This window comes from Capra hircus, chromosome 9 (genome assembly GCF_001704415.2).
Source record: "Capra hircus breed San Clemente chromosome 9, ASM170441v1, whole genome shotgun sequence".
Lineage (NCBI taxonomy): Eukaryota > Metazoa > Chordata > Mammalia > Artiodactyla > Bovidae > Capra > Capra hircus.
The window spans coordinates 70623841-70647674 of record NC_030816.1 but is presented as its reverse complement, the minus strand read 5'-3'; the positions used below and the strand labels follow the sequence as shown (position 1 = coordinate 70647674).

General features: G+C 37.1%; 1 protein-coding gene across 2 annotated transcripts in view; it reads right to left on the bottom strand.

Annotated features, from left to right (window-relative positions):
• The window catches only part of GRM1 (glutamate metabotropic receptor 1), a 438757-nt gene that overhangs the window by 143988 nt on the left and 270935 nt on the right, over positions 1-23834 (bottom strand). The gene's annotated exons all lie outside the window — the stretch shown is intronic.

Here is a 23834-nt window from a genome sequence, read left to right as displayed (position 1 = left end):
ACGTTCTGCCAGGACATTTTTTCATTATGTTTTTTGTAACTAGCAGAGGCCATCAATGTCAGTTGAGTTTGGTTGTTAAAATCCAATTTTTAAATCCCTTCCAGCAAAGACTTGTTAACAACTGAGCTTTCCAATCTTTCTGTTCCTTCTTTATATCTAAACATGAAGTCCCCTCAGTCACCTCATTGAAAACTTAACTGAAAGCTGATACATTGGCAAAATCAAAATATTCATTCTTACAAATATTTCAATGATTCACTTAAGAACTTGAATTTACTGTAGTAATAAAACTGGAGTACTCTGATTTATTTTATACATAAAATCCTAAAAAGTTATCCTTAAATTATTTCTAAAATATAAGCAAATAGAGATGCTATCTTGAAGTAGCATGATATTTAAATGTAAAGCTCTTTTAAAGCAAAGTGTCAACTGGTAAATTTTTTAAAAGACATATTCATTAAGCTCTTTTTCATTTTGTACTTTTGTGTATATTGATTTTTCCTAGACTAGGCAAGTTTTAGAAATTTGGAAATTTAGATGACAATGACTTTTTAAAATAATTAGAATGTACAGAATTTTTAACATCTAAAACAACTTAAACTCAATATTTTCACAAGAGACATTGATTAATGCAATGTTGATTTGGTTGTGAGAGCAAAGACACATTAAAATGAATACAACAATCTATAACTATATGAAAGAATATAACTTAGTTTATACATCCTAAAGTTATAAAAGGATAACTTTGTATAGGTTAGAATTCTCTAAATATAGATTTTGTTCAGCATATATTTAAAATATTAAATACACATAGCATATTTTCCAGGTATTATATTGTGTTATGAGCCATTGAATAAAATAATATGAGCCCTGCTCTCAAATTCTAACAAAGGATCAAGCCTAAAATAAATACACAGCATTATATCAACTAATTCTTAAACAACTTATACTGGTAATGGGAGTAATATAGAATGCAATCAAAGAAGGTCATCATAGGTAAGCACTGTACAAAGAGATGAGACTAGCAGAGGATGCAGGGCTCAAGTTTATAGCTATTTCTAAATGCAGCATGAAGCTATTGAAGGACAGAGGGTTTTACATAAGAGAGCAAAAGATTTGATTTACGCTGAAGGGGAGAAAAAACACTCTGACTTGCAGGTATACAGATTAAAAAGCTGTGGGGACAGAACCAGATAAATTAGTGAGAGGCTATTGGATCAGTATGGATGATACATTATGGCTCCTGGGACTCAATTTGTGATAGGGAAGCAGACACCTGGGCGTGTTAAGAAAGAAATCCATGAGATATTTGGAAACAGAGTCAAAAATACTGGGTGATGAACTAGATGTGAAGGATAAAGGGGTGGGACAAGAATGACTCTCTTTCTGACTTGAGCAACAGGTAGATGGAAGTGATATCAACAGTGATGGGGAAAGTCAAGAAAAAAGAAGTTAAGAGTTTGCTTTATGTGTTAGATTTGAGATAGTGAAGCAAATGCATGATACATAGATTATTTCCCAGAAATACAAAAATTTTCCATCAGATAAAATTCAAGAATTGAATAGACATTTGTCTAGATGACTTGAAAATCTCCTCTATAAAATTTTATAACTATGGAAAGTGGAAAAGAAAACGATTTGAAAGAAGCATTGTGAATTATAAAATTTCCTTTCATTAGGTGAGGTGCTCAGGACCATGACTTTTATATCGTATTTGTTCCCACAAGCTGATCCATCACTAAAAAAAAGGCAGGTTGTGTGTGCGTGCATATGTGCTCAGTCGTGTCTGATTCTTCACGACCCTGTTGACTATAGCCCAACAGGCTCCTCTGTCCATGGGATTCTCCAGGCAAGAATACTGGGGTGGGTTGCCATTTCCACCCCCAGGGGATCTTTCCCACCCAGGAATCAGGAAACCTGTGTCTCCTGCATCTCTTGTATTGGGAGGTGGATTCTTTGCCACTGAGCCACCTGTTGAAGACCCAAAAAGCAGATGAGCTGAAGCTAAAGTTTCCAGTATCTACATACATTTTCAATCTACATCTACAACCCCTTCCAGTATTCTTGCCTGGAGAATCCCTGAACAGAGGAGCCTTGTGAGCTACAGGCGATAGGGTCACAAAGAATCAGACACAGCTGAAGCGACTTAGCATGTTTGTGTGTATCCACTAAAGAAAGTAATGCCTTTGGAGAAGCCATTTTTTTCCCTTTTTAAAAATAAAAATATGTCATTGCCACCTTTATTACTAAAATTCTGTGTTCACATTATTACCATAATAATTCTATGATTTTTAAATCATTTCCTGATCAGTTATAAAGAGGAGGTTATATATATAATGATTAGATTTCTCAAGCCATCCCCACCCACATCACTTTCAGGCTCTGAGCCCCCAAATCCCCATCTCCAACGTGCTGATCATTGATCTGCTGCCTTCCCTGTCCTCATGGACAGAAGCTCAAACAGAACATGGAGACTCAGTGTGAGCAGACCCCCTCAGAACACCTGCACTTAGCAAACCTTAAATTGCCAAAACTGCAGTACTTAAAATCAATTTTGAGCTATTTGTAATTTTTGAAGGAAACAGTACTGAGAAGCCAGATGTGTCTGTATCATATGTGAGTAATATATGAGTCATGGGCCAGAAATACTCCAAGTTTGCATTGTGTTAAGCATGTCTATCCTGGAACCATGTTGCTTGAGTGGAGTTTCATCTTGTCCCTATCTAGCTTTATAAGACCTTCCCTGTGGCTCAGATGGTAAAGACTCTGCCTGCAATTCAGGAGACCTGGGTTCGAAGCTTTGTAACCTTGGACAAATCACTTAAGGGACTGGAATCTCAATTTTCTTATCTATTAAATCTGATTGCTATCTCTATCTCATATCTTTACAGTGTCTTAAATGAATGATGAACTTTTGGAACTCTGCCTGTCATCACTTGTGTCCAATAAATATGCATTACTATAATTTTATCCCAGTCTTTTTCTAAGGATGCATGATTTAATACAGGAGATGAAAACCATAGGCCAACTCAAAGCTCTTCAATAACATGCTAAACTAACTTTAAATTACAAGGCAAATACGACAACTGAGAGTAGAACCTGCTCCTTTTCTGGCATAAAAATGCTGTAAATTCCACCTTCTTGTGCCTTTTTAGCCTAAGGTCCATTTGATGTTTTCCTCATCGCTTCTTGGCCTTTTGGCTAAAGATCAAGTGTGATATTTTCCTAAGTAACTTCTATCTACCCAGTGGCACAAAACCAAGAATCACCTGTATGTTTAAATTTTTCAACTCAAGAGTTCAAATGTACTTTGGGACTTGTACTTGGCTGAATTTTACATTCTGGTAGGTGTAGATCATAAATTAAAATGAACCACCTGAAAAATCAGTGGCTTAAAACTGCAATCTTTTTTTCTCATTCATATGTCTGCAGGTGGGATGGGTTTCACTGATTTAGGCCCAACTCTGCTGGGATGCTCTGCTTCAAGCTGGCCTTGTTGCTCAAGTCTGCTCCTTATGTATCCATCATGGACATGGTCTGGGGGTAAGGCAGTTGTGCTATTTGTCAAAGCTCTCCTTGTGGTGATGGCAGAAGCACAAGAGAACAAGCCCAACAGTGCAAGGAGCTTCAAATCTCTTCTGGTGTTACTTTGCTAAAGTTTCATTGGCCTAGGCAAATAATATGGCTGATCTCCAAGTCAAGAGACAGAAATACATAACCTTTTCTGGTGCAGAAAAGGAGGTAAGTGAACACGTCTCTCAGTTATCTATCTAAATTAATTGTTCAGTTCAGTTCAGTCGCTCAGTCGTGTCCGACTCTTTGCGACCCCATGAATCGCAGCATGCCAGGCCTGTTTTGTAGATAATCGTAAATAGTTGAAAAGCAGTTTTAGGTTAATTACGTTATGGGCTTTCCAGGTGGCACAGTGGTAAAGAATCTGCCTGCCAATTCAGGAAACCCAAGAGATTGGTTCGATCACTGGGTCAGGAAGATCCCCTGGAGTAGGAAATGGCAATCTACTCCAGTATTCTTGTCTGGAAAATTTCATGGAAGAGAAGCCTGGCAGGTTACAGTCCATAGGTCTCAAAGAATCAAACATGGCTGAGCATGTACATGCATTACAGAGATGAGACTCCTGTGGATGAGGCAGGATACTTGGATAATGGAAGAAGCCAACCAAGTGAAGATACAGAGAAAGAGTACTCCAGTCACAGGTATAACTCTGAGACAGAAAAGAGCTTGGCCTATTTGAGTCCAGAAAGAAGCCAGTGCCTAAAGCATTCTTAGCTCTAATCTTGAAATGAAAAATCCTTTCAAATTTCTTAAATTTGACTTCTGGCCTTGATTCCCCAGTACCTTGTGTGCTGATCACCAGGATATATTATTATTGGCTACCCTGTCAATCCTCTCCACTGAAACGTCAGCTCTTTTGGTGTAGACATTTGCATCTTGGCAATTTCTTATTCATAGTACAGAGCTCTACTCAACCCACAGTTGGCAGATGCGCACATTAACAAAGGCCAGTTTTTTACACGTGAAGAATAAGTGTAGGTCCAAAGTGGGATCAACTCACAATCCAGATGAAATAGACAGAAGGTGCCATGAGAGTCTCAGAAAAGGTCACATTTTGAAGCCATATTTCTTTTGTAATGTGAAGTGATTCAGCCTTCATTTTCCTTTTCCAGACATACAAAAATGTGAAAGAGTCAAGATCTATCATGTATAAGGTACACAGAAACATAAAAAAAAAAATAAGACCATATTCTGCCCCCTAAATTATAATACAAAATTATATTACTAAAGCTATGATAAACCTAGACAGCATATTACAAAGCAGAGACATTACTTTGCCAACAAAGGTCCATTTAGTCAAAGCTATGGTTTTTCCAGTGGTCATGTATAGATGTGAGAGTTGGACCATAAAGAAAACTGAGCGCTGAAGAATTGATGCTTTTGAACGGCGGTGTTAGAGAAGACTCTTGAGAGTCACTTGGACTACAAGATCAAACCAATCAGTCCTAAAGGAAATCAGTCCTGAATATTCACTGGAAGAACTGATGCTGAAGCTGAAACTCCAATACTTTGGCCACCTGATGCAAAGAACTGACTCCTTGGAAAAGACCCTGCTGCTGGGCAAGACTGAAGGCAGGAGGAGAAGGAGATGACAGAGGATGAGATGGTTGGATGGCATCACCAACTCAATGGACATGGGGTTGAGCAGGCTCCAGGAGCTGGTGATGGACAGGGAGGCCTGGTGTGCTGCAGTCCATTGGGTCACAAAGAGTCAGACACAACTGAGTGACTAAACTGAACTGAAATGAAATGAAAGTACTTTAAACATTTTCTAATTGCTTTCATTCTTATCACATTTTGTCCTTTGCTGACTGTAGTAAAAGGGCATTTTTAATAACTATAATTTCTTTTGGAGCCTGAGTTGGCTAGCTTGGGAAAAGAGAGATATTCCAGGTACCTTTAAGATCCTCCAAGATAGAATTTCGAAGTTCAAAGGGACATTTGAGAGCATCTGGCCCATTAAGGATTTGGAGGCTGAGACCAAATGTATTAAGTAAATTGCTAAATGTAATATAACTAGTCAGGAGTTGGACTGTAGCTGGAACCCTGGTTCCTGAGCCTTTTATTACTTCACTCACTATTACACTAGTCATAAAAAAGTAGCTGAGAATTTGCTTTATGATGAAATAGCTTAGTTCACTTATATTACCCTAGTCATAAAAGAGGCTGAGTATTAGGCTTATGATGAAATTAACAATCACGAAAGATAGATTAAAAAAATCATAAGCAAAAGTAATGTAGGAAAACAATACTCATTCAGAAATTAATTCTTTCAAAGATTATTGTTGTTGTATTTTTTTAATTGAGTGCTATCTACAAATGTTAATTAATAAAATAACTGTAGTCAATAAAGTAGCTTTTCTAGTGTAAAGTTAATTCCCAAAGGCAAAGAAAGATGAGTGATGTTGGTAATAAAAAATAAATAAATGTGTAAAAATGTAAAGGAAGTAGTGAGTTAGATTAAGATGAAGTGATACAGTCCATTACATAGCAAATGTTCATGTGTTCAAGAAACAGAAATCATATAATCCAGGGTCCATGATTCCCTGAGTATATCAAGGGATATAGCTATTAATATAATAAGGCTGGCAAAGAAACACTGTCAGTGACATGGTATGACGCTTTGTCAACCTGACAACAAACAAAAAAATAGAAAAGCCCTTGAGACCACGTTAGCAAACTAGAAATATTCAGGTTCCAAAGAGAGTGACAGCTATGAGAACAAATTATGAAAGATTAATAGTCATCCTGTGTTAAGTTCTCCCTGTAAACAATAATAAAACTGGACAAATATACATAGCAACTGTTTTCAAGCATAGGAGAGAAGATAGCTCAGGGATATAGTCATTGAGACATGGAGCCACATAAGACAATCTCCACAATAATGTCAGTTTCCTGTCTGGAACCATTATGCAAATCACTGCACTGGGCAGTAGAACCCAGAGAGCTGATGTCTTGGTGAGTGGAAGAAATAAAATTTAAAATTCAGGATAGCAGGTGCTGATGGAATCTGCAAGGCAGAGTAACATAGATGAGGGAGCTGCATTGAGATGGAGCTCCACAAATCTGCAAAGAAATTCTCCTGAATACCAAACAGAAAATGTACTAGGCAAGATTCCATGAGGCTGACAAAATATGACTACTGGGGGATAGGAACTGAACTGAAACCACACAGTGCTGAAGTCTTAAGAGTTCTGACTAACGAGAGTATAGATACCTCACTAAATATCCTCAGCATTCTTTTGAATGCTCACATAGAAGACTATTCTGATTCCATATAAATTGCTACTCTAGATAAGTGGTTCTTAGCTAGCATAATTTTTGACCCTTTACCAGTGAATTTTTGGCAATGTTTGAGACCCCAGTATTTGTTATGTTTGGTAGGGGAGAGTGACTGGAAGCCAGTGGGTAGAGAACAGGGATGTTACAATGCACAGGGATGCTATACTGTACAAAACAAGTAATTTCCCAATCCAAAATGTCAAGCCTGAAAGCAAGCCTTAAAAGAATAAAACTGTAAATTACTTAGCTGATAGAGCAACTCAAAGACAAAATCCAGACCTTCAACAATTTTGTAGTTTAATTCAACAACATTTGAATTAAAAAGGTAATGTTTAATATTGACCTGCTTACATTAATAAAGAACAGAAAATACTAGGTGTGTGCAGAAATGGGAAAATTTGACTCATAAGCAGAAGAAAAGAGTCAGTAGATATAGACCTTTAAATGACAGCAATATTGGAGTTTGTAGACAAAGACCTTAAAAATATTTAAAAGAAAAGATGAACATAATGAGAAAGTGCAAGAGGAATTTCAGAAGAGAAGTGAAAACTATAAAAAAGAAACAAATGTAAATTCTAGGACTAAAAATGCAGTACTAGAATTTTGAAAACTTATTGAATGAATTTAACAGAAGATTAGAGATGATGGCAACAGGGAGGAAAAAGTGAACTTGAAGACTGAGCAATAGAAACTGAACTATAAAGCTCAGAGAGAAGGAAGACCAAAACAAATAAATGAAATAGCTTCAGAGAAATGTGAGATAATATCAAAATGTCTAATATACAAGTAACTGAGGTCCAAGAAGGAAATGAGAGAGATGAGAATGGAAAACGTACTTGAATAAGTAATAATGAAAATTCTCAAATTTCATGAAAAACATTCACTCAGACTTCCAAGAACCTCAACACAACACAAAGGGTAAATACAAAGAAAACCATATCTATCTAAAAGAAAACCATATCTAGTCACATCAAATTGCTGTAAACCAAAACAAAGGAGAAACTTTTTAAACAGCCAGAGGGGAAAAGACCCATTATATACTGGTGAACAATAATAATGACCATGTCGATATCATTAGAAAATAATACAAGGTAGAAGATCAATAATAAGTAAAAATCATAGATTTATATATCCACTATAAAAAGATAAACTGAAGCTGTTTTCTCCCAACTTTTATTTTGAAAAAAATTTCAAACTTACAGAAGAGTTGCAAAAATGGTACAATGAACTTTCAATACCAATGCTCTTCATCTAGAATCACCAGATGTCAGCATTCTGACTCATTTGCTTTATCTGTTTTCCCCCTGAACTAATTGAGTTGATTGCAGATATCATGACACTTTATCCATAAATATCATGTCTCTCTGAAAATAAGAGCATTCACCTTTGTAACCAAAATACAATGATCAGAAAATTTAATATTGACATTTTAGCAAATAATAAATTTGAAATGCAATTTAAATTTCCTCAACTACATCATTTTAAACTGTTTGTTTTAAACCCAGGCCTAATCTAGGATCACGCATTGCATTTATTTTGTTTTTAACTTGTTCAGCTTCATTGATGTATAACTGACAAATAAAATTGTATGTATTTAAAGTATACAGTGATGATTTGACACACGTATACTTTGTGAAATGATTACCACAATTAGATTAATTAACACATCCATCGCCTCACATAGTCACCTTTTGTGTGTGGGTATTAATAATGCCTATAATTATCCCAAGAACTTACCCTCTTATAACTAAAGCTTGTACACTTTGACCAGCATCTTTCCATCCCTGCCCACCCTCAATATAAAATAAATAACCCTTGTTCCACTTATCTAAAAGACCTTTAAGAACTTTTAAATTTATTTATTCTGATAATCACCATTCTACTCTCTCTGAGTTCAACTTTTTTTTTTTAACAATGCACACATAAGTGAGATCATATAGCATTTGTCTTTCTCTGTCTTGCCAATTTCATTTGGCATAATGTCCTCTAAATTCATCCCTGTTTTCGGCAGGATTTCCTGCATTGTTGTGAATAAACAATATCCACTGTATATGTATGTAACACATCTCTTTTATCCCTTCATCCTTTGATAAACACACTGTCTTCATATATTGTATATTATAAATAATGTTTCAATACATATTGGGGTGGAGATTTTTTCAAGGTATTGATTTTCTTTCTTTCAGATACATACCTGGTAATGGGATTGCTGGATCATATTGTATTCTTCCTTTTTTTTTTTTTTTGAGAAAACTCTATACTGTTTACATAGTGACTATATGAATTTACATTCCCACCAACAAATGGTTAATGGTTCCCTTTCTTCCATATCCTTGCCTTGATATCTGTTGTCTTTGTCATAAGAGTCATCCTAAAAGGCATGAAGTGATATCTCACTGTGGTTTTGATTTGCAATTCTCTGATGATTAGTGATGCTGAACAACCTTTCATATACTTATTGGCTATTTGAATCTTTTCACAAATAAATGGAAAGATATTTCCTGCTCATGGATTAGAAGAATTAATATTGTTAAAATGCCCATACCACCAAAAGTGATACAGATTCAATGCAGTCCCTGTCAAAATTACATTGGCATTTTTAATAGAAATAGGAAAAACAATTTTAAAATTTGTATGTAAACACAACAGACACCAGATTGCTAAACCAATCCTGATAAATAAGTACAAAGCTGAAGGCATCATGTGTTTTGATTTCAAACCATATTATAAAGTTATAACAATCAGTATGGTATGGTATCAAAATAGACTCATTGAATATTGGAGCAGAATTTAGAGCTCAGATTTAAATTCACACATATATCATCAACTAATCTTTTACAAGGACCCCAATAACACATAATGGGGAAAGAGTAGTCTCTTCAATAAACAGTATTATGAAAACTGGATATCTTCGTGCAAAAGAATGAAACTAGAACTCTAACGTATATCACTCACAAAAATTAATTCCGAATGGGTTAGAGACTTAAATGTATCATATGAAGCTGTAAAATTCCAGAAGAGATAGGAGGAAAGCTCCTTGACTTTTGTCTTGACAATGAGTTTTTGGATACGACACCAAAGCACAGTCAACAACAACAACAACAAAATAAGCAAGTGGGATAAAATAAATTTAAAAGCTCTTAAAGGTCTTTTAGATAAGTGGAACAAGGGTTATTTATTTTATATTGATGAGGGAACTTGTCATCAACAGACCTCAATCACTAATAATGTTAAGTGAAGCTCTTGAGGCTGAAATAAAAATAATTAAATTACTTGGATATATACAAATAAAGATGTCCAGAGATGGAAAAAAATGGAAAATTGTATAAGGCTTTTTTGCACATCTTTTATATCTTAAAGAAACAATTGACTATTATAACAAAAATACTAATAGCAACAATGTTTTGGATAAAGTCATAACATACATAGGATTTGATTATATAACAAATGAATAACTGGGGCATGGAAAAATAGAAATATACTGTCTTAAGGTTCTAAGAGTATACAGGAATTGATATAAAATTAAATTAAGGTAAATTGTGACAAATTAAATGTGCATATTTTAATCCCAAGAGCAATACTTTAAAAATAGCCATAGCAAAAAGTCAATAGAAGAGATAAAAATGGAATGCAAAAAAATATATTTCATTCAACAGAAGGAAGTTGGCTGCATAATTGATTCTTCCTTTTATGTATGATTTTTCAGCGGCATGCAATGCTATTTCTCTTCAGTTCAGTTCAGTTCGGTTGCTCAGTCAGATTCGACTTTGCGACCCAGTGGACTGCAGCACAAAATCCTGGAACTTACTCAAACTCATGTCCATCGAGTCAGTGATGCCATCCAACCATCTCATCCTCTGTCATCCCCTTCCCCTCACACCTTCAATCTTTCCCAGAATCAGGGTCTTTTCAAATGAGTCAGTTCTTCCCATGAAGTGGCCAAAATATTAGAGTTTCAGCTTTAGCATGATTCCTTCCAGTGAATATTCAGGACTTATTTCCTTTAGGATTGACTGGTTGGATCTCCTTGCAGTCCAAAGGACTCTCAAGAGTCTTCTCCAACACCACAGTTCAAAAGCATCAATTCTTCAGCGCTCGGCTTACTTCACAGTCCAACTCTCACATCCATACATGACCACTGGAAAAACCATAGCCTTGACTAGACAGACCTTTGTTGGCAAAGTAATGTCTCTGCTTTTCAATATGCTATCTAGGTTGGTCATAATTTTTCTTCCAAGGAGTAAGTGTCTTTTAATTTCATGGCTGCAGTCACCATCTGCAGTGATTTTGGAGCCCAAGAAAATAAAGTCTCTCACTGTTTCATTTGTTTTCCCATCTGTTTGCCATGAAGTGATGGGACTGGATGCCATGATCTTAGTTTTCTGAATGTTGACTTTTAAGCTGACTTTTTCACTGTCATCTTTCACTTTCATCAAGAGGCTCTTTAGTTCTTCTTCACTTTCAGCCATAAGGGTGGTGTCATTTGGATATCTGAGGTTATTGATATTTCTCCTGGCAATCTTGATTCCAGCTTGTGCTTCATCCATCCTGTCATTTCACATGATGTACTCTGCATATAAGTTAAATAAGCAGGGTGACAGTATACAGCCTTGATGTACTTTTTTCCTGATTTTGAACCAGTCTGTTGTTCATGCCTCATTCTAACTGTTGCTTCTTGACCTGCATACAGATTTCTCAGGAAGCGTATCAGGTGGTCTGGTTTGCCCATCTCTTGAAGAACTTTCCAGTTTGTTGTGATCCACACAGTCATATGCTATTGGTGGCATTAACTTTCAAAATTGCAGTCCATCCTCTCAAATCCTGCCACTGCTTTATCAACTAAGGTTTATGCAATATTCAAAATCCTTTGTTTGTCATTTCAATAATCTTAATAGCATCTTCACCAGGAGTCGATTTTATCTTAAAAAATCACTTTCTCTTCTCAAGCATAAGAAGCAACTCTTCATCCATTAAAGTTTTACCAAGACATGCAGCACTTCAATCACATATTCTTTCTCCACTTCTAATTGTAATTCTCTTGCTATTTCCACCACATCTGCAGTTACGTCCTCCACTGAAGTCTTGAACTCCTCAAAGCCATCCATGAGGGCTGGAATCAACTTTTTCCAAACTTTGGCTAATTTTGATCGCTTTGCATGAATTAGAAACGTTCTCAATGGCATCTAGAATGGTAAATCCTTCTCAAAATGTTTTCAATCGACTTTGCTGAGATCCATCAGAGGAATCACTGTCTATGACAGCTACAGCTTTATAAAATGTATTTTTTAAATAATAAGACTTGAAAGTCAAAATTATTCCTTGACCTGTGGGCTGCAGAATGAATGTTGTATTATCAAGCATGAAACCAACATTAATATCATTACACATCTCCATCAGAGCTCTTGGGTGACCAAGGTGTACTGTCAATGAGCAGTAATGCTTTAAAAGGAACTTTCTTCCTGAGCAGTATTTCTGAATACTGGATGGATGGCATCACTGGACATGAGCTTGATTAAGGACAGGGAAGTCTGGTGTGCTACAGTCCATGGGGTCTCAAAGAGTCGGACATGCCTGTGACCGAACAGCAACAGTGTCTGATTAGCGGGTTTAAAATATCCCATAGGTACTTCCCTGGTGGTACAGTAGTTAAGACTTCACCTTCCAATGCAGGGTGCAGGTTCAATCCCTGGTCAGGGAACTAAAATTCCACATGCCTTGTGGACAAAAATAAAATAAAATAGAAACAATACTATAACAAATTTAATAAAGACTTTAATAATGGTCAGCATCAAAAAATATTTTTAAAAATATTCCATAGACCATGTTTTAAACAAATGTGCTATCATCCAGGTTTTGCTGTCCCATTTATGTAGCACAGGTAGAGTAGATTCAGTACAATTCTCAGGGGCCTTAGGATTTTCAGAATGGTAAATGAGCACTGACTTCAGCTTAAAGTCACCAGTTACATTAGCCACTAAGAAGACAGTGAGCTTCTGCTCTGAAGCTTTGAAGCCAGGCATTGACTTCTCCTCTCTAAAAAAAATCATAGATGGAAACTTTCTCCAAGAAGGCTGTTTTGTCTATGTTGAAAATGTGTTGTTTAGAGTAGGCAACTTCATTAGCTATCTTAGCTACATCTTCTGGATAACTTGCTGCAGTTTCTACAGCAGCATTTGCTACTTCAACTTGCCCTTTATGTTGAGGAGATGGCATCTCTCTGTAAACCTCATGAACAAACCTCTGCTAGCTTCAGACTTTTCTTCTGCAACTTCCCCACTCTCTCAGCCTTCATAGACTGAAGAGACTTAGGACTTTGTTCTAATGCAGGTTTAAGAGACTATCCTGACTGGTTTGATTTTCTGTTTAGACCACTAAAACTTTCTCCATATCAGCAATAAGATTCTTTGTTTTATCATTCATGTGTTCCCCTGGAGGAGGCCATGACAACCCACTCCAATATTCTTGCCTGGAGAATCCCATGGACAGAGGAGCCCGGCAGACTACAATCTACAGAGTTACAAAGAGTTGGACACAGCTGAAGTGACTTAGCATGGAAGCACATTCATGTGTTCACTGGAGGAGCACTTTTAATTTTCTTCAAGTACTTTTTATTTGCATTCGCAGCTTGGCTGTTTGGTGCAAGATGCCTAGTTTCCAGTCTATCTTGGATTTTGATATGTTTTCCTCACTAAGCTTAATCATTTCTAACCTTTGATTTACTGTATGAGATATATAACTGTTTCTTTCACTTGAATTCTTTGAGACCACTGTAAGGTTTTTATTTGGTCTAATTTTAATCTTGTTATATATTAGGGAATAAGCAAGCCCCAGAAGAGGGAGAGACGCTGGCAATAGCCTATCATACAGCAGTCAGAACACAAACTATTTATCAATTAAGTTTGCATTTTACATAGGCACAGTTTATGGTACTCCAAAACAATTACAGTAGTCATATTAGGGTCTTTTCAAATGAGTCAGTTCTTCGCATCAGGTGGCCAAAGTACTGGAGTTTCAGCTTCAGCATCAGTCCTTCCAATGAACACTCAGGACTGATCTCCTTTAGGATGGATTGGTTGGATCTCCTTGCAGTCCAACAGACTGTCAAGAGTCTTCTCCAACACCACAGTTCAAAAGCATCAATTCTTCTGTGCTCATCTTTCTTTATAGTCCAACTCTCACATCCATACATGATTACTGGAAAAAACATAGCCTTGACTAAATGGACCTTTGTTGACAAAGTAATGTCTCTGCTTTTTAATATACTGTCTAGGTTGGTCATAACTTTCCTTCCAAGGAGTAAGCGTCTTTTAATTTCATGGCTGCAATCACCATCTGCAGTGATTTAGTATCAACGGTAAATAAAGGTTTAACAAATATTTTAAGGCAGCTCTAGGCTGATTATCTTATTATGTTATTTAAAGAATAATAAGAATAAACTCGAAATAATTTTGGCATATTATGTCTTCAGCATAGATTCTAAAATATTTTAAAATGACTGAACTAACATTTAAATGTTTACCTCTATTGGAAAATAAAAAGATGTATAATAACAGTTCCTGGTCTAAAGAGGTTCATAATTGATTAGAAGTAAAAGCCTACTAATGTAGGAAAACCACATTACAAATTGTAATAAATTTCATGAAATTATTAATTATAATATTTATACATTATAGTTATTAATAATAGATAGTAATACAGCTAAATAGCTATAGAATTTTAGTGGCACCTGAACTGAGTCTTGAATTAAACTTCACTAATCATAAGCAGCATGAACAGCATGACAAGAAGAAGAAACAAAATGAAAAGAAAAAATTCAGTGCAGTGCAAAAAAGATGAATTTTGTTTATGAAACAGTGGAGTTTTTGAGCAGAGGAATTGTCTGGGCTTTGGAGACTGATCTTCCTCTTCTGGAGTCCCTGCATGTACAAGCTGTCCCACCAATGTGTCTGGCTTTCACCAGCTGTCATTCACTCATAGCAGTGTCCTTACTTCTTTCTTCCTCCATTTCAAATTGCACTTACTTTAAAAGTTCTAACTGAAGCCTGTACAAGAACTCATAGTGCCATCTCCTGCTTCTGAGTCTCTATACTATAAGTACTTGTATTCTTTTTCTCCTTCAGTTTAGCTTTTTGAAATAAATATCCACTTCATTTAGTTCTTTACCACAGCGCCCACAGAAGACCTTTAACATAAATGATTCAATGAAGTGTTTCATGACTGGATACCAATTTCTTAGAATAATTAGGCACTAAGGTCCTGGTCCTAATGCATTTCAGTATCAGTAACTATTAAAGCAAAGGGTCTTCTCATGAGCCAAGCCAAATAGTCCTCTGTTTCTTTATTCATAAAGCAGGCACCTTTTTATTATTTTAAGTGGATATCATAGAAGTGAAATAAAGACTAATTACTACTGTATATTCAACATTCTGAAGCATGCAAATAAGCTTCATAATAGCATTGACAATTTTTATATTTACTTTAAAATAATTGAAAACACTTTCCTCTTTCGCAAAAAAACATTTTTAAAATACTGTAAGAATAAAAACGAACTAGGAACAGTTGACAAGAATTTGTCCTACTCAGAGATTTTTATAGCTACATGTGATATCCTGCACATAAAATGAAATTAAACTTCACTTCCATAAATTACTCTATTTCTTATGGTTACAGAAGATATACTCTTTTCAATAATTTTCAAAAATAGCCTAGAGAGATTGATTTTTATTGAAAATGGACAATCTGTCACACATCTGGACAATACATATTACAGGTATGCAATTTTAGAAAATATTTTAATGTTAATCTAATTTCAAACATTCAGGTAAAATAGAAAAAACTTAGTAACATAGGTTATTTGCCATTAGTTTTTCCATAAGTTTTACTTATTCAGAAGATATGTTGGTAACATTCCTGTGTTTGTTTCCTTTCTTTGAGTGAGTGAAATATCAATAAAATTCATGCACATGCGTACCTTGAACAATTCAAAGGCCACATCCTTATTGCAGTTACATGAAGAAAGAGACTTCCTATTTGTCATAACAGGACACTTACAGAGAGACTGATTTTGTAATACAAGCTTTTCTATATATCTGCATAATCATATATTATTGAAATACATTTTCACAAAAGATAAAGGGTTGAATTCCATTACCAGGAACACACAACAAATACTGTGAATGCTTCAACATTCAAATAGAAATGAAGGCAGATTTGTCCATAGAGTGCTCATAATTGCTTTTTCATTTAGCTACTTCTAATAACCCTCTAACAATCATCCATCTGGGGAAAAAAAGAAAGGGCAAATTCCAAAACATTGAATCCAATCCTTTGTACCACTGAGCAATCTCTTTTGAAAGGGGCATTTTGCATATACTCTCTGATTGATGAAAGGAGCCCTTTCTAAGTCTTGATCTGGGGAAATTAAAACAGAGATCATGTGACTACCATTAAAAATCTGTGAAGATGGTACATCATAAGCCCTGGGTACCACTTAGAATTTGTAAGGGCAAGAATCAACTAAGTAGGTATTTCTGTTTTTTTGACAATTTGAATAGACTTAAAAACATTTAGCTGAGATTTTAGAAGTCACAGGGCACAGCATTAGCAAAAAGATCATTTATCTTTTATCCCAGATTATTTATCCCAGATTAGTTTGCCATGTTCTTGCTTCATGTTTGAAGAACATCTCCTTCAAGTCACTTATTTTGTTACATTAACAGACTATGGAGCTTTTCTCCTCCCCTGGGTCTACATTCTTCTCCCAGGGCACACACAGGCCATCAGCTGAAGGTTTTCACCATATGAGTCCAACACCAAGAAAGATCTATACTATCCACAGGACCATCTGAATATAGTTACCAATGTCTAAAAACTGTCTGCAATGCAGAAGACACAGGAGACATGGGGTTCAATCCCTGGGTCAGGAAGATTGGAAAAGGAAATGGAAACCCACTCCAATATTCTTGCCTGTTGGGCTTCTGTCCATGGGGTCCAAAAGAGTGGACGCAACTTAGTGACTAAACAGGGCTTCCCTGGTGGTGCAGAGGTTAAAGCGTCTGCCTGCAATGTGGGAGACCTAGGTTCGATCCCTGGGTCGGGAAGATTCCCTGGAGAAGGAAATGGCAACCCAGTCCAGTATTCTTGCCTGGAGGATCCCATGGACGGAGGAGCTTGGTGGGTTACAGTCCACGGGTCACAAAGTCAGACACAACTGAGCGACTTCACTTTCACTTTCACTTTCACTTTAGTAACTAAACAACAACATTAAAAGTGCCAGAAGGCCGAGAAGAGGAGGGCCCAAATTTTGGCACAAATGTAAATTTGGCACAGAAATAAATTCTTAGGTAGACAGCTTTCAAACAGTTTATGCAATGTTCAAACAATTAATGCAACGTCCTTGGATTCGTTGAGCTATAAGCCAACTTCCTCAGTGTGTGCAGTAGGCAAGACCTGTGTTTTGTCTCCAAATCACGTTGCATTTTCTATTCATCCCACGTACTCAATGATCTCATTTCATTACATGTTCAAGTAGCTCCTTATTTGCTGATCTTCATAATAACATCTAAGCTCCTTTGCAAGGCTTTCCTAGGACTCCATTCATGGTCACAAGCCTTGTATCTCTGTTTTCAGTCCCCACCCCATGCTTCATTAGAGGAACTCGTCAGTCCCCCAAAAAGGATCTACACTTTAATTTTTAATCTCTGAGTCTCAGTCTTTACTGTTTATGCAAATAAAATTTCCACATCCTTTTCCCATAAGCTGTCTAAATTCTACCAACAATCAAGACATGAAACATCCTCTATGAAGTATCTATTAATCCTCTTCTCTTTGCCAAAAACACTTTTAAAACTTTTTAAAATTGTTCTTGCCTTTACTTGTTTATTTTTGATTGAATTGCTTTACAATATTATGTTGGTTTCCTCCATACATCAACATGACTTAGCCATAGGTATACGTATGTCCCCTCCCTCTTGAACCTCCTTCCTAGCTCCCACCCCATCGCACTCCTCTAGGTTGTTACAGAGCCCTAATTTGAGTTCCCTGAGAAATACAGAAAATTTCCACTGGCTATCTATGTTACAAATGGTAGTGTATATGCTTCCATGTAATGCTCATAACGTATACTACAGACCATAAGTATTTGCAGGCATGAGGAAGCTACTGGAATTATTCAGTAATATATTGAATGAATATCATTCGTTTATTCTACCATTCTAAACACTATGGTTTTTCCAGTGGTCATGTATGGATGTGAGAGTTGGACTGTGAAGAAAGCTGAGCACTGAAGAATTGATGCTTTTGAACTGTGGTGTTGGAAAAGACTCTTGAGAGTCCCTTGGACTGCAAGGAGATCCAACCAGTCCATTCTAAAGAAGATCAGTCCTGGGTGTTCTTTGGAAAGACTGATGCTAAAGCTGAAACTCCAGTACTTTGGCCACCTCATGCAAAGAGTTGACTCATTGGTAAAGACCCTGATGCTGGGAAGGATTGGGGGCAGGAGGAGAAGGGGACAAGAGAGGCTGAGATGGCTGGATGGCATCACCAACTCGATGGACATGAGTTTGGGTAAACTCTGGGTGTTGGTGATGGACAAGGAGGCCTGGCATGCTGCGATTCATGGGGTCACAAAGAGTCGGACATGACTGAGCGACTGAACTGAACTGAAGCATTATAATAGACACACTATCTTTAAGCAACTCACAGTTTGGTGATCTAACAAGTATCCAGGTGAATATCTCTTTATTTGTTTATATCCCAAAAAGTAAATAATTCTATATTTAAAACATGAAATGTTGCTGATAAATGTTTGCTGACTTGAAACTCATGTAATGAAATCAATCCTAGCTAAAGTATTAGGAAATTATTGTATTAATTTACTAAGGAGAATTGTTATTTTAAAATTAATAAGCTCAAAAAGAGATGCCAAGTACACTCCAATGATGTTTTGGGAATATGGATTTATTAGAAAATCTCAAATTATAGAAAATAGTCAAGTATCTACATCATACATCCATCATATTTATAGGGAAGGTATTCATATATATACATGAGAGAAGATAGAGCTAATTTTACTGTATATTTGGACATAGCCTTCAGTTTAGCTCAGTCATGTCTGACTTTTTGTGACCCCATGGACTGCAGCATGCCAGGCCTCCCTGTCTATCACCAGCTCCTGGAGCCTGCTCAAACTCATGTCCATCAAGTTGGTAATACCATTCAGCCATCTCATCCTCTGTCATCCCCTTCTCCTTCTGCCTTCAATCTTCCCCAGTATCAGGGTATTTTTCAATAAGTCAGTTCTTTGCATCAGGTGGCCAAATTTTTGGAGCTTCAGCTACAGCTTCAGTCCTTCCAATGAATACTCAGGACTGATTTTCTTTAGGATTGACTGCTTTAATCTCCTTTCAGTCCATGGGACACTTGAGTCTTCTCTAACACCACAGTTCAAAAGCATCAATTCTTTGGCACTCAGCTTTCCTTATGGTACAACTGTTACATCCATACGTGACTATTGGAAAAACCATAGCTTTGACAGTATGGACCTTTGTTGGCAAAGCAATGTCTCTGCTTTTTAATATGCTGTCTAGGTTGGTCATAGCTTTTCTTCCAAGGAGCAAGTGTCTTTTAATGTCATGGCTGCAGTCTCCATCTGCAGTGATTTTGGAGTCCCAAAAATAAAGTTTGTCACTGTTTCCATTGCTTCTCCATCTATTTGCATTGAAATGATGGGACCAGATGCCATGATTTTAGTTTTTTGAATGTTGAGTTTTAAGCCAGCCTTTTCACTCTCTTCTTCCACCTTCATCAAGAGGCTCCTCAGCTCCTCTCCACTTTCTGTCATAAGGGTGGTGTCATCTGCATATCTGAGGTTATTGATTTCTCCTGGCAATCTTGACTCCAGTCTGTTCTTCCTCCAGCACAGCATTTTGCATGATGCACCTCAAGAATGCTCAGCTACCGCACAACTGTACTCATCTCACAGGCTAGTAAAGTAATGCTCAAAATTCTTCAAGCCAGGCTTCAGCAATATGTGAACCATGAACTTCCAGATGTTCAAGCTGGTTTTAGAAAAGGCAGAGGAACCAGAGATCAAATTGCCAACATCTGCTGGATCATCAAAAAAGCAAGAGAGTTCCAGAAAAACAACTATTTCTGCTTTATTGACTATGCCAAGGCCTTTGACTATGTGGATCACAATAAACTGTGGACAATTTTGAAAGAGATGGGGATACCAGAACACCTGACCTGCTTCTTGAGAAACCTATATGCAGGTCAGGAAGCAACAGTTAGAACTGGACATGGAAAAACAGACTGTTTGCAAATAGGAAAAGGAGTACGTCAAGGCTGTATATGGTCACCCTGCTTATTTAACTTCTGTGCAGAGTACATCATGAGGAACACTGGGCTGGAAGAAGCACAAGCTAGAATCAAGATTGCCAGGAGAAATATCAATAACCTCAGATATGCAGATGACACCACCCTTATGGCAGAAAGTGAAGAGGAGCTAAAAAGCCTCTTGATGAAAGTGAAAGAGGAGAGTGAAAAAGTTGGCTTAAAGCTCAACATACAGAAAACGAAGATCATGGTATCTGATTCCATTACTTCATGGCAAATAGATGGGGAAACAGTGGAAACAGTAGCTGACTTTATTTTTTGGGGGCTCCAAAATCACTTCAGATGGTGATTACAGCCATGAAATTAAAAGACACTTACTGCTTGGAAGGAAAGTTATGACCAACCTAGATAGCATATTAAAAAGCAGAGACATTACTTTGCCAACAACGGTCCATCTAGTCAAGGCTATGGTTTTTCCAGTAATCATGTATAGATGTGAGAGTTGGACTGTGAAGAAAGCTGAATGCCAAAGAATTGATGCTTTTGAGCTGTGGTGTTGGAGAAGACTCTTGAGAGTCCCTTGGACTGCAAGGAGACCCAATCAGTCCATTCTAAAGGAGATCAGTCCTGGGTGTTCTTTGGAAGGACTGATGCTAAAGCTGAAACTCCAGTACTTCGACCCACCTCATGTGAAGAGTTGACTCATTGGAGAAGACTCTGATGCTGGGAGTGATTGGGGTCAGGAGGAAAAGAGGACGACAGAGGATGAGATGGCTGGATGGCATCACCGACTCAATGGATGTGAGTTTGAGTGAACTCTGGGAGTTGGTGATGGACAGGGAGGCCTGACGTACTGTAATTCATGGGGTCACAAAGAGTTGGACACAACTGAGCAACTAAATTGAACTGAACTGACTCTGCATATAAGTTATGTAAGTGGGGTGACAATATACAGCCTTGACGTACTCCTTTCCCAACTTGGAACCAGTTGGTGTTCCATGTCCTGTTTTAACTGTAATTTCTTGACCTGCATACAGATTTCTCAGGAGGTAGGTCAGGTGGTCTGGTATTCCCATCTTTTGAAGAATTCTCCAGAGTTTGTTGTAATCCACACAGTCAAAGGCTTTGGTGTAGTCAATAAAGCAGAAGTAGATTATCCTCTGGAACTCTCTTACTTTTTCAATGATCCAACAGATGTTGGCAATTTGATCTCTGGTTCCTCTGCCTTTTCTAAATCCAGCTTGAACATCTGGAAGTCCATGGCTCATATACTGTTGAAGCCTGGCTTAGAGAATTTTGAGCACTACTTTACTGGCGTGTGACATGACTGCAATTGTGCAGTAAACATTGTTTGGTATTGCCTTTATTTGGGATTAGAATGAAAACTGACCATTTCCAGTCATGTGGAGACTGCTGAGTTTTCCAATTTCCTGGCATATTGAGTGTGGCTCTTTAACGGCATCATCTTTTAGGACCTGAAATAGGTCAATGGAATTCCAACATATATCTGGACATAGCCTTGGAATGCAGCAAACACTGATAGAACGTAAGTATGGATGATCACTGGGAAAGCTGGAAAGGAACTGCCTTTTTAAAGATTTGGACCATAAAGAAACTGAGTACTACAGAATTGATGCTTTTAAACTATGGTGTTAGAGAAGACTCTTGAGAGTCTCTTGGACAGCAAGGAGATCAAACCAGTCAATTCTAGAGCAAATCAACCTTGAATATTCATTGGAAGGACTTATTATGAAGCCAAAACTCCAATACTTTGACCACCTGATACAACGAGCCAACTTATTGGAAAAGAATCTGATGCTGGGAAGACTTGAAGGCAGGAGGAGAAGTGGGTGACAGAGGATGTGATGGTTGGATGGCATCATCAACTCAGTTGACATGAGTTTGAGCAAACTCTGGAAGATAGTGAAGGACAGGGAAGCCTAACACGCTGCAGTCCATCGGGTCACAAAGAGATGGACACAGCTGTGTGACTGGACAACAACAAAATAGCCACAGGCAGAAATATACACCCTGACAAACGCTGCAATTATCAGTCACAAAGGACTATTGCATTTTAGAAATAAGGTCTTATCTGTCCATTGAAGACATGTTTCTAGCATATAAATCATAAAGCAGTGATAAATGTGAATTGTGAAATTCATTTGAAAATGGCCATTTAATGGGCCATAGCCTCACACAGAGAAAATTTAGTCTCTTGCTTTGGCAGCTGCTCTTCATTCCTTTCTACAAACAAGGCAAGCAGTTTTTAAGCTGACAAATAGCCTACATTTAGGCAAATGTAATACTATGCTTACAAACCTCAAAGGCAGGCAAACCTCTAAAGACTCAGACATTTGGTTTGAATGAGATAAATGTGCAAAGGACCACCCACCTATCAGAAGCCTTTCTGAACTCCTGGTTCTCCCTCTCCTCTTCAAGATTCCCTAAGTGGCCCCTTTATCTTCTTTCCCTCTAGTCTCCTCCTCCACCCTCCTCCATCAGCTTCCCTACAAGGCTCTCTAGAAAGCCAGAAGTCACCTCCACCTCATTAGTCACAGTATGGTTCTAGGCTTTAGGCCAGGGCAACTTATCAACTGGATGTTAGTAGAGCCTTATTAAAAAAAACTCTTCATTGAGTATAATATTAAAACCCCAGCAATGAAAAGAATCTGTAAGTATGCTCTTCCCCAAACGGTGCTCACAAAAGCAAGTTCGTAGTTTTAATTTCTATGTGGTTCAGACTAGTTCAATTTCTCCTGGATCAAGACTGTAACCAAGGATCTCAGGCAACATGAAGGAGGAAGCAGGAGGCAGTTTCCAGAAACACAAATTTTCTGCAGTCATCAGTAACCCCTGCTCTATGTCCACAGGATAGCACATCCTTCAGAAGGATTTTTTTTTTTCTCCTTCTGTTCTGGAATTCTTTTCCACAAAATTTGATTAGGGAGAAAAACTATTGAAAAGCAACATTTTTTCCCCATGTTGTCCTTAAAATATTGACATAATGTAGAAGCTTTTTTTGCCTGAGGTAAACAGGCAGTTTTAATGAAGGATTTAAAGGTACTGAACCAGATAAAAACATACTGAGTTCTGCATTGCACTTTATTTTAAAAATATTTTGTATGTCCAGCATGTCTTTCTGAAAAAGCAAAGTAAAGAAAAAAAGTGTGGCATCTTGAATCTCTTATTAGGAAAGCAATTTTAGTAAGTGCCTCTTTGTTCTATTTTTCTGTTTTGAGTTCTTAAAATGACATACTGTTTAGGAAAGAGTTCCTCCACCTAGGTGTAATTTACCCAACTAGTTTATCTTGTGATGGATTAAAGCATAAAGCTTTATTTTACTATATGCAAATAATATGTAATTATTAATTACATATTAATATCCTTTTGATAGTAATGATATTAATATCCTCCTTAATATCATTTCATGTCTGAATTCCAGGCAAATTGCTTTTCTACCATCTCTTGGTTCCTATTTAAACAGATTAGTTTCCTACATTACATTATTCCATTTAATCCAGTTGAGCAAAGATTTCTTGGGCACGAGCTTCAACCATATCACATTGGTTTGGGTTCCCTCACCATTCTAGTTTTCATATTCTGAAACAAGTTTGGATTCAGATTTCCTTATCTGTGAAAAAGTG